Below are 12319 nucleotides of genomic sequence, written 5' to 3'. Positions count from 1 at the left end.
TGGAGGTGAGGCTGACCAGCCTGTAGCTCCCTGGGTCTTCCTTGTTGTGCTATTTGAAGACTGCAGTGACAGTGGCATTCCTCCAGTCCTCAGGCACCTCACCTGTTCTCCAGGACCTTTCAAAGGTGATGGACAGTGGCCCAGCAATGACTTCGCCATCTCCCTCAGCACTCACACGTGCATCCCGTCAGGACCCATGGACTTGTGGATATCCAGTTTACTTAACTGATCTGTAACTTGATCCTCTTCAACCAAGGGAAAGTCTTCTTTCCTCCAGACTTTCTCTGTTACCTGCAAAGTCTGGGACTCCCAAGGGCTGGCCTGAGCAGTAAAGACTGAAGCAAAGAAGGCATTCAACAACTGCATCTTCTCTGCATCATCTGTCACCAAGGCACCTGTCTCGTACAACAGGAGGCCCACATTCTTCTCTAGTTTTCCTTTTGCCTCTGATGTACTTGAAGAAACCCTTCCTGTTGACCTTGACATCCCTTGTCAGATTTAATTCTAAGGAGTCTTTGGCTTTCCTCATTTCATCCCTGCATACTCTGATGGCATTCTTGTAATCTTTCCAAGTGGTCAGTCCTTTCTTCCACATACTGTAAACTTCCTTCTTCCACTTAAACTTTTTCAGAAGCTCCCTGCTTAACCATGCAGGTCTCCTGTTTCCCTTGCCTGATTTCTTGTCATTAGGGATACACTGATCCTGACCTTGGAGGAAGTGATACTTGAATGTCAACCAGCTCTCATGAGCCCCTTTACCCTCTAGAACCCTAACCCATGGGATTTCTCCAAGCAGTTTCTTGAACAGAACAAAATTAGCCCTTCTGAAGTCCAAGGCTGCAATCCTACTTGTTATTTTATGCACACTAATCTTAATCCTGAACTCTGGCTTCTCATGATCTCTACAGCCAAGTCTGCGCCCAACCTTAACGTCCTCCACCAGTCCCTCTTTGTTTGTCAGTACTAGGTCAAGTAGTACACTGCTCCTTTTTGGCTCCTCCACCACCTGAGTCAAAAAGTTATCATCAATACACTGGAGGAACCTCCTTGACTGTACGTGCCTAACTGTGTAATCTTCCCAGCAGATATCAGGGTGATTGAAGTCCCCCAGGAGAACCAAGGCCTGTGATTGTGAGTCGACTCTCAGCTGTCTGTAGAAGGCCTCATCAACTTCCCCATCCTTATCAGGTGGCCTGTAATAGACACCCACAACAGTGTCTCTCATATTACCCTGCCCCTTGATCCTTACCCACAAGCTCTCAACTTGCTCTTCGTCCGCCCCCAGGGAGAGCTCGATACATTCCAGTTGCTCTCTCACATAAAGAGCAACTCCACCACCTCGCCTCGCTGGCCTATCTTTCCTGAAGAGAACACAGCCATCCATGATGGTGTCATGTGAGCTATCTCACCATGTCTCAGTAATTGCAATGAGATCACGGCCCTGCGACTGCACACAGATCTCTAATTCTTCTTGTTTGTTCCCCATGCTGTGTGCGCTGTTGATTTCCCACATGCCTGACTCTCCCTTGCTCTTCCTGGAGAGCAAGGAGTTTATAACGGACACATCATTTGTCACAAATTGCTGCTGTGAAGGTACCTAGCAGATATTTCCTCTGCAGGGTGGAGGCTGCTGAAAGCACATGCTGTGATTTTCCTCAGTATGCTGTCATTCAAAACCAGCTGAGAAATCCAAGTGAGAGCTCTGCGTTTGTGGATGAGTAGTTCATAGTGAATATTCTAAATCCAACCCATTTTTATTTCATATATAGGTGTCTACCCATGGCTTGATATTTTCTGGCCCTTGATTGATCAAGCAGGGTGCTTCGAAGCTCTTTGCCTGTGCCAGACCTTATTAATACGAAGCCCCTTTTTCTTTATTAGGCCGCAATGCTCACTTAGAACATGGTGATTCTGGGCATAAACCTGTCATTAATTTAAATCACTGGAATATCTGAGAGACATACAAACAGAGCCTGCAAAAATAATGGATGTGGACATGCCTCGAAAACTAAGCAGATCTTCATGGGAAGCGTGTCTCAAGTTTCCTGTCAGATGTGGCTGCAAACGTGCTCTCTAAGGTTCAACATTCTCCAGAGTATCACACGGATCATGCGCCTGCTCTGCTATCAAATAAGCCACACCACAAGGGCTATGAGTGAAGATTTAGAGATTAGTCACCAGGGAGGTCCCAGACACTGTGCTTAGTAAAGAACACAAAAAAGGATCTTGCATCATGTGCTAAAAATGGCCAAAACTTTACCTTCAGGAAATCAAGCTAAGGGAAGACATTAATAAAGTATATTGAATCTGTCATATGTATGCACCTGCTAGTAATCACCACCTCTGTTTTACTTGGATGTAGCCCAAGACATCTAGCTTTCATCCAGAATATAAAGGTAATGGAATGGAAATTAGGAAGGCTCCCTTAATATAGGTTAGAGCAATTTTTATAATGTGTTCCTTTGCACCTAATGTGAGGAGATATAAAATGCCAGAATAATTGTTTAATTGTACGAGAGGAGTCCAGACTTCATTCCAGACAGGATAATAACTAAATCTTGTAGACACATGTGAATGCAGAAAGGAGATTATATCAGTTATGCATATGAGTAATTTAATATGGAACAAAATATGTGAGCAAGCAATTGTGGGGAAGATGAAAAGTCACATTGCAGAAAAGTGCCCAGCATTACTTTGTGAATTAGCAATGCTGTGTGTCATTCAACTGTCGGAAAGAATCAAGAATGTCACTGTGACAAATTCTTCATATGGCATTACAGAAGGTTCTGCTGTGCTTGAGATTAATTCAGCTGGCTTCTAGTGAGCAGTACCAATATAGCAGCGAGAGGTTTGCAGAGAAAGACTCATTCAGAAATTTACCTTTAATATGAAATAGCTTTTCCAATGCAGAATTCTGGATAATACCAAACCTATGTCAGCAAGTCTGGATTTGATGGTAAACAATTAACCTGTGCAGAATTCATACATTTAAAATTCTGTGTTGCTTTTTGTTTTCAATAAGCACTCTTCAATAGTAGGAGGAAAAAAATCAAAACCTCCCACTGCTCACTAGTAGGAGAGAAGCAAATGCATTTTCTTCCTGAGGTTATGAAATGTGTGCAAGTGGGTGCACATACGAAATATGCTAAATTTTACTCCTGACGGCTTTCCTTCGTATCATGTAAAGAATGAAAACCAAAAGAATTGCTCTACTACTACAACATAGAATATTATTAGAATTGAAAACATGCCATCCAAAACTTACAAACATGGAAATATCTCAGTTGCATTGAACTGTTGACAAAAGATGGAGGGGAATAATCAAAGTTTTTTTTTCATTTTTTCCAACCATTTCTATTTAAAGTGTTTTCAGCCATGAATGAAAATGGAAGCTCACAGAAGTCCTGCCAAAATATTATTAATAAAATTCAATTTCTCTGTGGAGGAGATCTTCCTGAAATGGAGTGAGCCACATTCTGCTCTCAGCTTCACCCTTGTGAGTTCAGGATAAGGTTGGTGAAAATGGTAATTTTTTCCTGGATTTAAATGAATGGACATATCCTAACAGAGCAAACCCTGACCCAGGAGATTTGAATAACTGTAAGTATTCTGGGAAGCAAGATATTGGAAACATCAGCTGTCAACATTAAGACATGACTTTTAGCGTCCTAGTACAGCATTATTCAAGGCCTCTGAGACAGTCTAGAAATGAAAGTTATGATAATGATAATGCATTAAAATAAACTGACAAGGCTATATAAAACAGTGGTAAATATTTTGCAGCAAGTGTGCTGTCTTAAAGTTGTTTTGTCCGTGGTAAATATAAAGGTCATGGGGCAGTTGAAACACTTCCACTTACTGGGAGTATTTTCTGCCGTATATAGCCTCACTGCTTATCAAATATGAATAGAAGTGGTAGATTTCAGCTGAGGTGATATTATTTCTCTGGAATGATTGCCACTGCACCTATTCCTTAAAGCAAATCCATCGATTTTTTAAATGTTAGTGACTTTTTATCTCAAATGTATTTGTAGTCTGTTTAGGCACAAAGACAAAAGAATGTCTTTATTTTTATTTGTTCTGTTGTCTAGCTAATGCCTTTGTTCACTTGTAAATGTCAGTCATGACCCTTTCTTTCACTAAAGAGACTAATCAAGGATACAGCTATTAATGAAGATGATCTTTTATTATCTGAGCTGTCTGGTTACATTACAGCTCAAAATGCAGTTTCAGTTTGTGTTGGGGATAAATCACACGAAAACCCAGCAGCTGTCATTTTGAACTATAGTTTTAAAAGAGGTCTTTATCCAGCCTTTGTTTTAATAGGCATAGTAATTAAAGTCACGGATTTGCCAGTACAGTTGGGTACTGCTGAGTCTACAAAAGTAGAAACTGGGCGGGGCGGGTATAATTAGAGAGTGTCTTTCCTTAAACTCTCCAAGGCAGAACAAGACATTCCCTTAAAATTAACCTATATATTTCATAAAGCTTTTCCACTGTGTTTTGGGGTTCTATCAGGCCTGTATCCACTCATAAAATCCTACCTCAACTAGAACTAATTTCACTCTAAACTCTCTAAAATGTGCCCGTCTTACTGAGCTCAATATCTTTGGTGAAATACGAAGGGTACTTGAAATAAATCCATTTTAGCAGCTAGGGTTTTGTCTACTAATGATGAAGATTATTGACCATATGGTGCACCCGGGTTGTATATGGAAACAGTATTAATTCCAGAAAATCGGTGTTATGCTCCTGACCGCTATAACTGTAAGAAAAATAACATGTATATGCATAAATTTACAGTAGCTGGAGGTAGCAGCTTCCCAGTTGATGAGTACCAGATAAAATGTGCTTATTTCAGTAAGGGGAAGATACACAGTCCTCTTGTCAATCAACAGTGAAATGAGGGTTTTTCTGGCCAGTCTGAATCACAAACCAAGTAGAATTATGTCTGGTTTTGATATTTTGTGGGAGTGGTCAAAACTGCTAATTTTGAAAAACCTCTCTCATATCCGCAACAAAGACAAGTTTTACATGATAAGATTGGGTTGAACTGTATGTTGGTAAGAAATGATCCCTTTTTAGAGTTGCAGCAGGTAGGCAAGACCTGTATTCTACCGATGATATGAGGATGGATGTTCCTTGGTGGACACCTTAGCATGTTATGTCCATTTCATCGACAAGGCTACTCCACATACTGAAGAAGAAAAGACTCAGCTTTGTGATACTTCTGTGCCTAAAGAAGCACCTCAAAATTGTGCTTTTTGACTATCATGGATGGGCGTTTTCCATCTGTCTGAAAGAAAGGTATGGGGAGGATTTCATGCAGCTGTTGCGCTGTATACCTGAGCCGCTGGTACCATGCAGACGACTCTGCTGAATACTCAGCGAATTCATTAGCATTAGAATAAACCTTTTGTTCCTAAATAGGAGAGTATTTCCTGGCAATGCAGCTAGCAACATTATTCTAAGTTGTTGGTACATTCAGGTCTGCAGGCTGACTTAATGGGGCCAGACACTGAGACAAAAGCTAGCTAATGTTAGAATTAATTTTCCACTATTTTCCTCCTCATGTTGCCAGACAGAAAGTGTAGAAATTGAGTGGAAAGGAGAGGGAGAGTTTGAAGGGACCATCTGGCTTAGAGTCTTGGCCTCCAGAATTGCCGTACAGAAGATATTTAATGCAAAACTGCCTGACGTTTATTCCATATTCCCCTACTTTTAGCAATTTATTTTACTTTTCCTTTCAAGCCTCACCTCAGTTTCTTTTACATTTTCCTCTTTTTGGAACATTTTAACTATAAAAATATATTTTTCCTTCTAATTCATTTCTTTTCTACACTTTTCCAGGGGAATTGTATTTCTTCCTTGCTATTTTTTTCCTCTTGCTTAGTAAAAACTCGAAGTATTGCACTGCAGACTTAAAGCAATTCTACCCCCTTCTCAATTAAATTCTTGAGTTTAATTCCCCTCAGCCTTAAAAACTGTTTCTTTACATTTACCTTTAGAAAGTCATACACTACTTTGTCCTAATTTTTCTAACTTTTAGTTCAAAAAATCAGAATCCATCACATTTACTCAGTCCAGGATTATTTTCTCTGAGAATTTATTCTATGAGTTTTCTGCTGCTCATGACATCCAAATCTAAAATAGCATTACTGTTTCACTGAATATTTGTAAAAAAGTTTCCTAAATATATCTCAGGTGTCTGGGCCTCATCATGTTTGGTGCTTTGTGTGGTTTGGGGTTTTTTTTTGTGTTTTGGGTTTTTTTTCCCCCAGCATGTATTTGAAAAGCTGAAATTTCCTCTAATGATACAATTGCTATGTATTTGTTTCTGTCATTATTCCCTAGATCCATATCTAGCCCTGAAAAGTCTGTAATGCTGTGTTTAGCATCCTTCTTAGGAGTAATCTTTATCAGAAAAGATTTCATTTTATCCTTGCAACCGCAGTGCAATTAATTCCATCAGCTACTTAACAAATACCCAGCACAACCACCTCCCTCAATTCCGTTTTCTGAATGTATGAATGTTTTCATTCCAGTTAGCCCTACCTTTCCTCCATTTTCTCACTTTTCCTGCAATATCTGGTTTCACAACCTTTCCAAGAATCTCAGTCTCTTTTCAAGCATAAAACCTTTCAGTGGTTTCCACCAGGCCAGACCTGAGCTCCCAGCTACAATGTGTATGTTCTTCTGTGTCCCTTTACTTGTGGCTAAATCTTTGACGTGTAAGTCATATGATCACAGCACATAGATTGTTTCAACTGCATATGGTATTTGTACAGGGAGCAGAGGTTATCTGAGACTCTCTCAACTTTCTCTGACAATTACCTGGTTTATAACCTTTTGGAAAAATGATGTCAAACTCAATCTCCTTTAAGAAAAGGTAGTGTACCTGTAAATGTTTGAATATACTACAATCACCAAAAAATCACTTACTGCTCTTCAAACTCTTGAATCCTTTTTGTCCATCTTTCTGGACAGGAATGATCCCTGAGCCTTAGATTCTTGGACTACATTTCCCCATCAGATTAAACAGTTTGTTGTCTATGGCAAGAACCTGGCTGTCTCCTCTGATGTGAAGAGCAGCCAGTAGCCTTTTTCCCCTTTGTGTCAGCTTCCTCTTCAGTCCTGACTCTGCCTAATGTGCCCTTGCTCCCCAGGAGACAGCAACTTTTTGATTCTCTTTCATAATGTGCCTACTTACTCCTCTCAGTAATGACTCTCTAGTGATGCACCCGCACTAACAAGAGACACATCTATTTCTCTTTGGTATTCTTTCTTCTGCTCATTTTTCTCTCTGTACTTCATTCTGCCTTTGAATGTCTCCAGAGCATTCTCCTATCTTTCCTGGAGGCTGTCTCTGAAGGCTTCTATTGTCTCGCTGTCTGTTCACTTCAGACTAGTTCTTTTCTTCTTTCTTTCTATCCCATTGTATCATGGTTCTGGCTTTTTTCCTTGACGGAGTGAGCTTACTCCAGTGCTTGGGTTCTCATGAACACAGCCAGATGTTTTCCTCCTAGTCACACGTTGCCAGCCTTCCCCTTTCTTCTATACAGATTTTCCTTTTGGGTCGTCTTGTATGCCAGGTATCTGCAAATCATCTCAGCTTTCTATCACATCCCCCAAACTCTATCTGAGGTCTGTTGTTGTCTTCATTTACACTGTCAGGACCTGAAACTTCTCCTCCAGCAGCTCTGTCAGGAAATATCTTGTATGAAGAACCAGCTCTAAAATGATGCTAATCTCACAGCTCCAACATCCAGCCACCCCCATGGCCTGTGCCATATTTGATACTTCCCTCACTAGTGCTGTAGTTGCCCTTTCAATCTATCTTGACATTTGCTAATATAAGACAGAAAAAAATCCCATCTCTCTATATGACTCTTGTAACTGATAAGCGAACTGGTTGCTGCCCTGTTGACAGATTACTCCACATCCATTTTTTTTAAAGCTCTCTAGTGGAGTCAGTCCTGCCCTTAACTTGGCTAAGATAAGATGAGCTTCCTAGTCCTTCAGCCTCTGCAAGCTCAAAAAAAAAAAAAAAAATAAAATCACTGTCTCTCCCATGATCATCACTAAAATTTCCGACATAACAGAAACTCATATTAAATCAAATGGCAAATAATTGACTGCTCCACTAAACAAAATCTTCCCCAAAAATAAGATTAGAGGTTCTGCCTTAGCTGACAAAATTTGTGGCAACTAGCCATGTTTTTTTAGAATTGGTAAAACAACTGTGTATTCCCAGTTGAAGAGCAAGTGTATAGCAGATTAGCTGTTCTTGCAATATGGCACAGTAACAGAAAACAGAATATGATCTGAGGCTCAACTCAGAATTTTTACCTTATGGAAAAAAAGCAAATTTTTTTATCCTCTGGTTGTGTTAATGCAGTATCTCGTGCAGTTCTGAGAATGTCATCACTAGACAGATATTCATAGTAGGAAGACATTTTTTTTAAGGAGCGTAAGTAAATTATCAAAAAATTAGAGGAATTCTTACACAACATAAGATCTTAAACTACCTAAATGTGTACTTCCCTACCCAATGATGACAACCCATGAAATTTACGTAACAGCAGATGATAAATAAGAAATCTTGGGATAGATTGAAAAGTATATCCATTTAATAAGAAGACATTGCCTTTATTTCACTCTGATAGTAGCTACATATGGGAAGACTAATGCCAAATACAAAAAATAGTAGGCTCATATTGATTTAGAGTTTAATAGTATTTTATCAGTGTAACAGTAGGAAAATTATTCCTTTAGAGTCAATGCTTCAGTAAGATACTGGATATCAAGCTTTTGTCTTTCAAGATTTAGTGGGGAAAATCCACTTATCCCTTTGATCAATCATGGATGACTTAGTCCTTTTTTGTTGAAGTCTTTGAAAATCCATCTGTATAACTTCCATTATGCTCTTAATACCCTTCAGACTTTAAACAGATTGTGGGGAAAAAAAGAAGGAAGATTTTATTCAGTTCTCAGTACCATCAAATGCACTGTGCTGTTTAGTAATAGATTAAGAAAATTAATTGGGAGGACTTTATGAATCACAGTCAAATAACATAGCAATAATATAATTTAAAATGATAATACTAACTTAAATATTTGTCATCTTGCAATTTTTATAAGATTGTTTTAGAATAATATAGGAGGATCTCTTCTCTCTTAAATTAGAGCTCTAAATGTTCTTCTTACTACAGTGATCCAAGGAAAGTTAAGATGACAACACAGCTGGCTTTTCAGGCTTCCAGTTTGTTTTCTTCCCTCTACCACTTGAGACAAAATTTGTTATCAAATTTTGACCAAAAAACCCCACTCTCAAACCAAAGATGATTTGATTTTTTCTAAAAAAAATAATAAATATGTACAAGGTAACCAAAAACCAGAAATTGAAAATACTATTTATGAAAGTCAGCATTTTTAGGATGGGTAAAGATAAAAGAGAACTTCAAAAAGGAGGATTTTGGCAATAAAACACATCACAAACAAGTGGACATGACCCACCCAGTGTCATTTTTCAAGCATAAGAAATTGCAAAATCTGCACTTTACTGCCTGTGTCTGTATGTAGTCCTGAGAGAATGTGCATAGCCTCCATGGAAAACTGCCTGGGCTGTGCTGTTAGTGATATTGAAACATAAGTATACACTGATGTGCTAGCTAATTGAATTAAAGATAACCCAAATACGTCTGAACATGATAACAGGAGTCCTCAAATGATAGTGTTGATATGTCCTAGATTAAGAGATGAAGCAAGTGGGATTAATTCAACATCATGTGCATGCAACGATATTTGGATGTTCCAGCCCTGTTGGTGGAAGCTGGTACAGCAACCTGGCAAAACCAGAACCGCATAAAGAAACACATCAGGAAAATACTAGACCAGACAATGTGCCTTAAAAAAACCAAGGCGACTAAATGGTGGCCATGAAAAGTGTAAGAGGTGAAGACCACAGCCTTTAAACCAGATGTTAAAACAAAGATGAAAAAGAAAATACCTAAGGAGTAAAAAAGATTTCTTTAATGGTGACTTGGGACAACACTAGCAGCCCCTAATTGCCTTAAACTCACTCCTTTTCTTCTTTGTTTTCACAGGGAATTTGTCAATGTGGGAACTAAGCTGGAACTTGAGTAAAGACCTTGAGGTTTGTCCCCTGGAAAAGACAGTATCAGTGCTAGCAGACATGAGTGAATTATCCACTGCTAAACAGAGATGAAGGACTTTATCTGCTTATTATGGGCAAGTACTGATAAATGATTGTGTAATTAAAACGGAAATTAAGTCCTGTGCTGCACTGGCTGTGGTGTGAGAAGGAATGCTGAGGTGGTGTGAGACATCACGCTCTGGTGATGGGCACAAGGTTAGACATCTGTTCCCATCTCTCAGCATCAGAGTCAATCATTTGATCATCCTCCCCCCCTGTAACTTCCTCCATTACATGCTTTGAGACCTACGAACAGTCAAGGAGCAAAGTGTTACCAGCAGCAAGAGGTTTTGCCAGGTAGCCTTGAAGTCTGATAATTGAGTTACACCAGTGTAGTGAGCAGATCGCAGCCCTAATTCTTGTGAAGCCATTTCTGATTTATCTCAGGAACACAGACTGTCACCCTTTGTGTAGAAAACCAAAGGAAAATGGGAGTTTGGGAGGAAACTTATGGTAAAATGAAATGATTCACGTTGAAGTAAGTGCCTGATATAAATAAAGTATAGTAATAATGTTGCTATAAGGGTGACAGTCTAAGCGTATAAGCCAAGCTAACATTCTGGAGAGAGGTAATAACTTTTACTGGACCAGTGAGGTCATTGGAAAAAAAACAGAGACGTTTTCAAGCATACAAGCCCTTCTTCACTTCAGAGTTTGGTAAATGGTATGCAAACTGAACCATTGCAAAAATAATTAAAAGAGTTATGTTTGGGAAATTGTTCTCATCAATCATTAACAAAAATTACCAAAAAATATGTACTTTTCATAGGTAGCAAGAAGAGAAGCTGTAGAAATCTTCTATTACTGGCTAGAAGTTGCTCTCGCACTCCAGAAATACTTAAGAACTAAATTGATTTAAATCCCAAATTCAACCCAGCTGAAAGCCTGGTTTGTAAACCTTAATAATACTAGAAATGTTTCTACATTTTTTAATAAAGTTTCCATTCATGTGAATTACTCGATCACTTTCTGTCATATGTAGAATATCAACAGGTTATTGCCCTACCCAGTTCCCAGTTAGGCATTAGCTTTTCTATAGCTCTCAGCCAGAACAAAGGAAGTGAATCACTAATACTGAGAAGCAGTCGGCCTTCATATGGTTGGCAACCAAATGCCAGACCCTAAAAACAGAGCTAGGAGGGATACTAAAATGGAGCATGTGGAACACAAACTGGGGAAGAGGCATGCAATTGTGAAGTCTTTTCATGGATGGAATAAAATTGGACAATAGGGGGAGATGAAGAAAATGACTGGAAATGTGGATCGATGATTATTAACAGAATATCTGCCCTGTGTAATGGACTATCATGCCGAGAGCTATCACAGATCAGAGCAGCTGGATCTGTGCAGCACACGGACACACGATCGTACATTAGCTTCGTTCTGACAGTGGTCTAGGCGGCTGCATGAGACCACGGTTCCCAGGCTAATAAACCCTGCCAGTTAGCTCATCGCTGCCTGTTCCTGAGCTACTCTGGTCTCCACTAACCAAAATGTTACTGTACAGCATTCCAGTATAGGCATCCTTTAAAGATATTTATCTAGAAGTGAATATTACAGAGTTAAGAAGGGAGGAAGGATTACCTTGGAAATACAGGCTGTTTGGAAGTACAGTCTTTGTCCTATATCCCATATGATCTCTACAAGAAAAAGATAGCTGACTTTATCCTCCTTCTCTTCCATGCGCTTCCCTCTTTCTTCAACTATTTGTCCAAGATGTGTATGGGAAACTTTGTACTGACGAGCTTTATGCATGCTGATGATTTTAGTGCTTGCTACTTATGCTATCAAAATAAGCGCTGTCCCTTTGCGGGAAGGAGGCTGGAAGACTCCTGAGCTACAGCTGAAACTGAATGTGGTAGGGATGCATCACTGGAAACAAAAGAGCAATTCTGTTTGATTTGAACAGTCTGTTTGCTGCAGGGGAGGCAATCAATGGAATTTGGATAGCTAATAAGAAAAATTCTGGCTTTTCACCTCTGGCGTCCTATGGTACAAAGCTCATTCTGATGACACTTGCAGATGAATTTAGGAGTTTTATCTTAATTCCCAGTGGACACGTATATATTTCACAAAGCCTCCCTTCAGTTTGAATTTAACTGG

This window comes from Charadrius vociferus, unplaced genomic scaffold, assembly GCF_000708025.1.
Source record: "Charadrius vociferus isolate BGI_N301 unplaced genomic scaffold, ASM70802v2 scaffold92, whole genome shotgun sequence".
NCBI lineage: Eukaryota > Metazoa > Chordata > Aves > Charadriiformes > Charadriidae > Charadrius > Charadrius vociferus.
The sequence above is the reverse complement of the archived record's forward strand: the minus strand, read 5'-3'. Positions refer to the sequence as shown.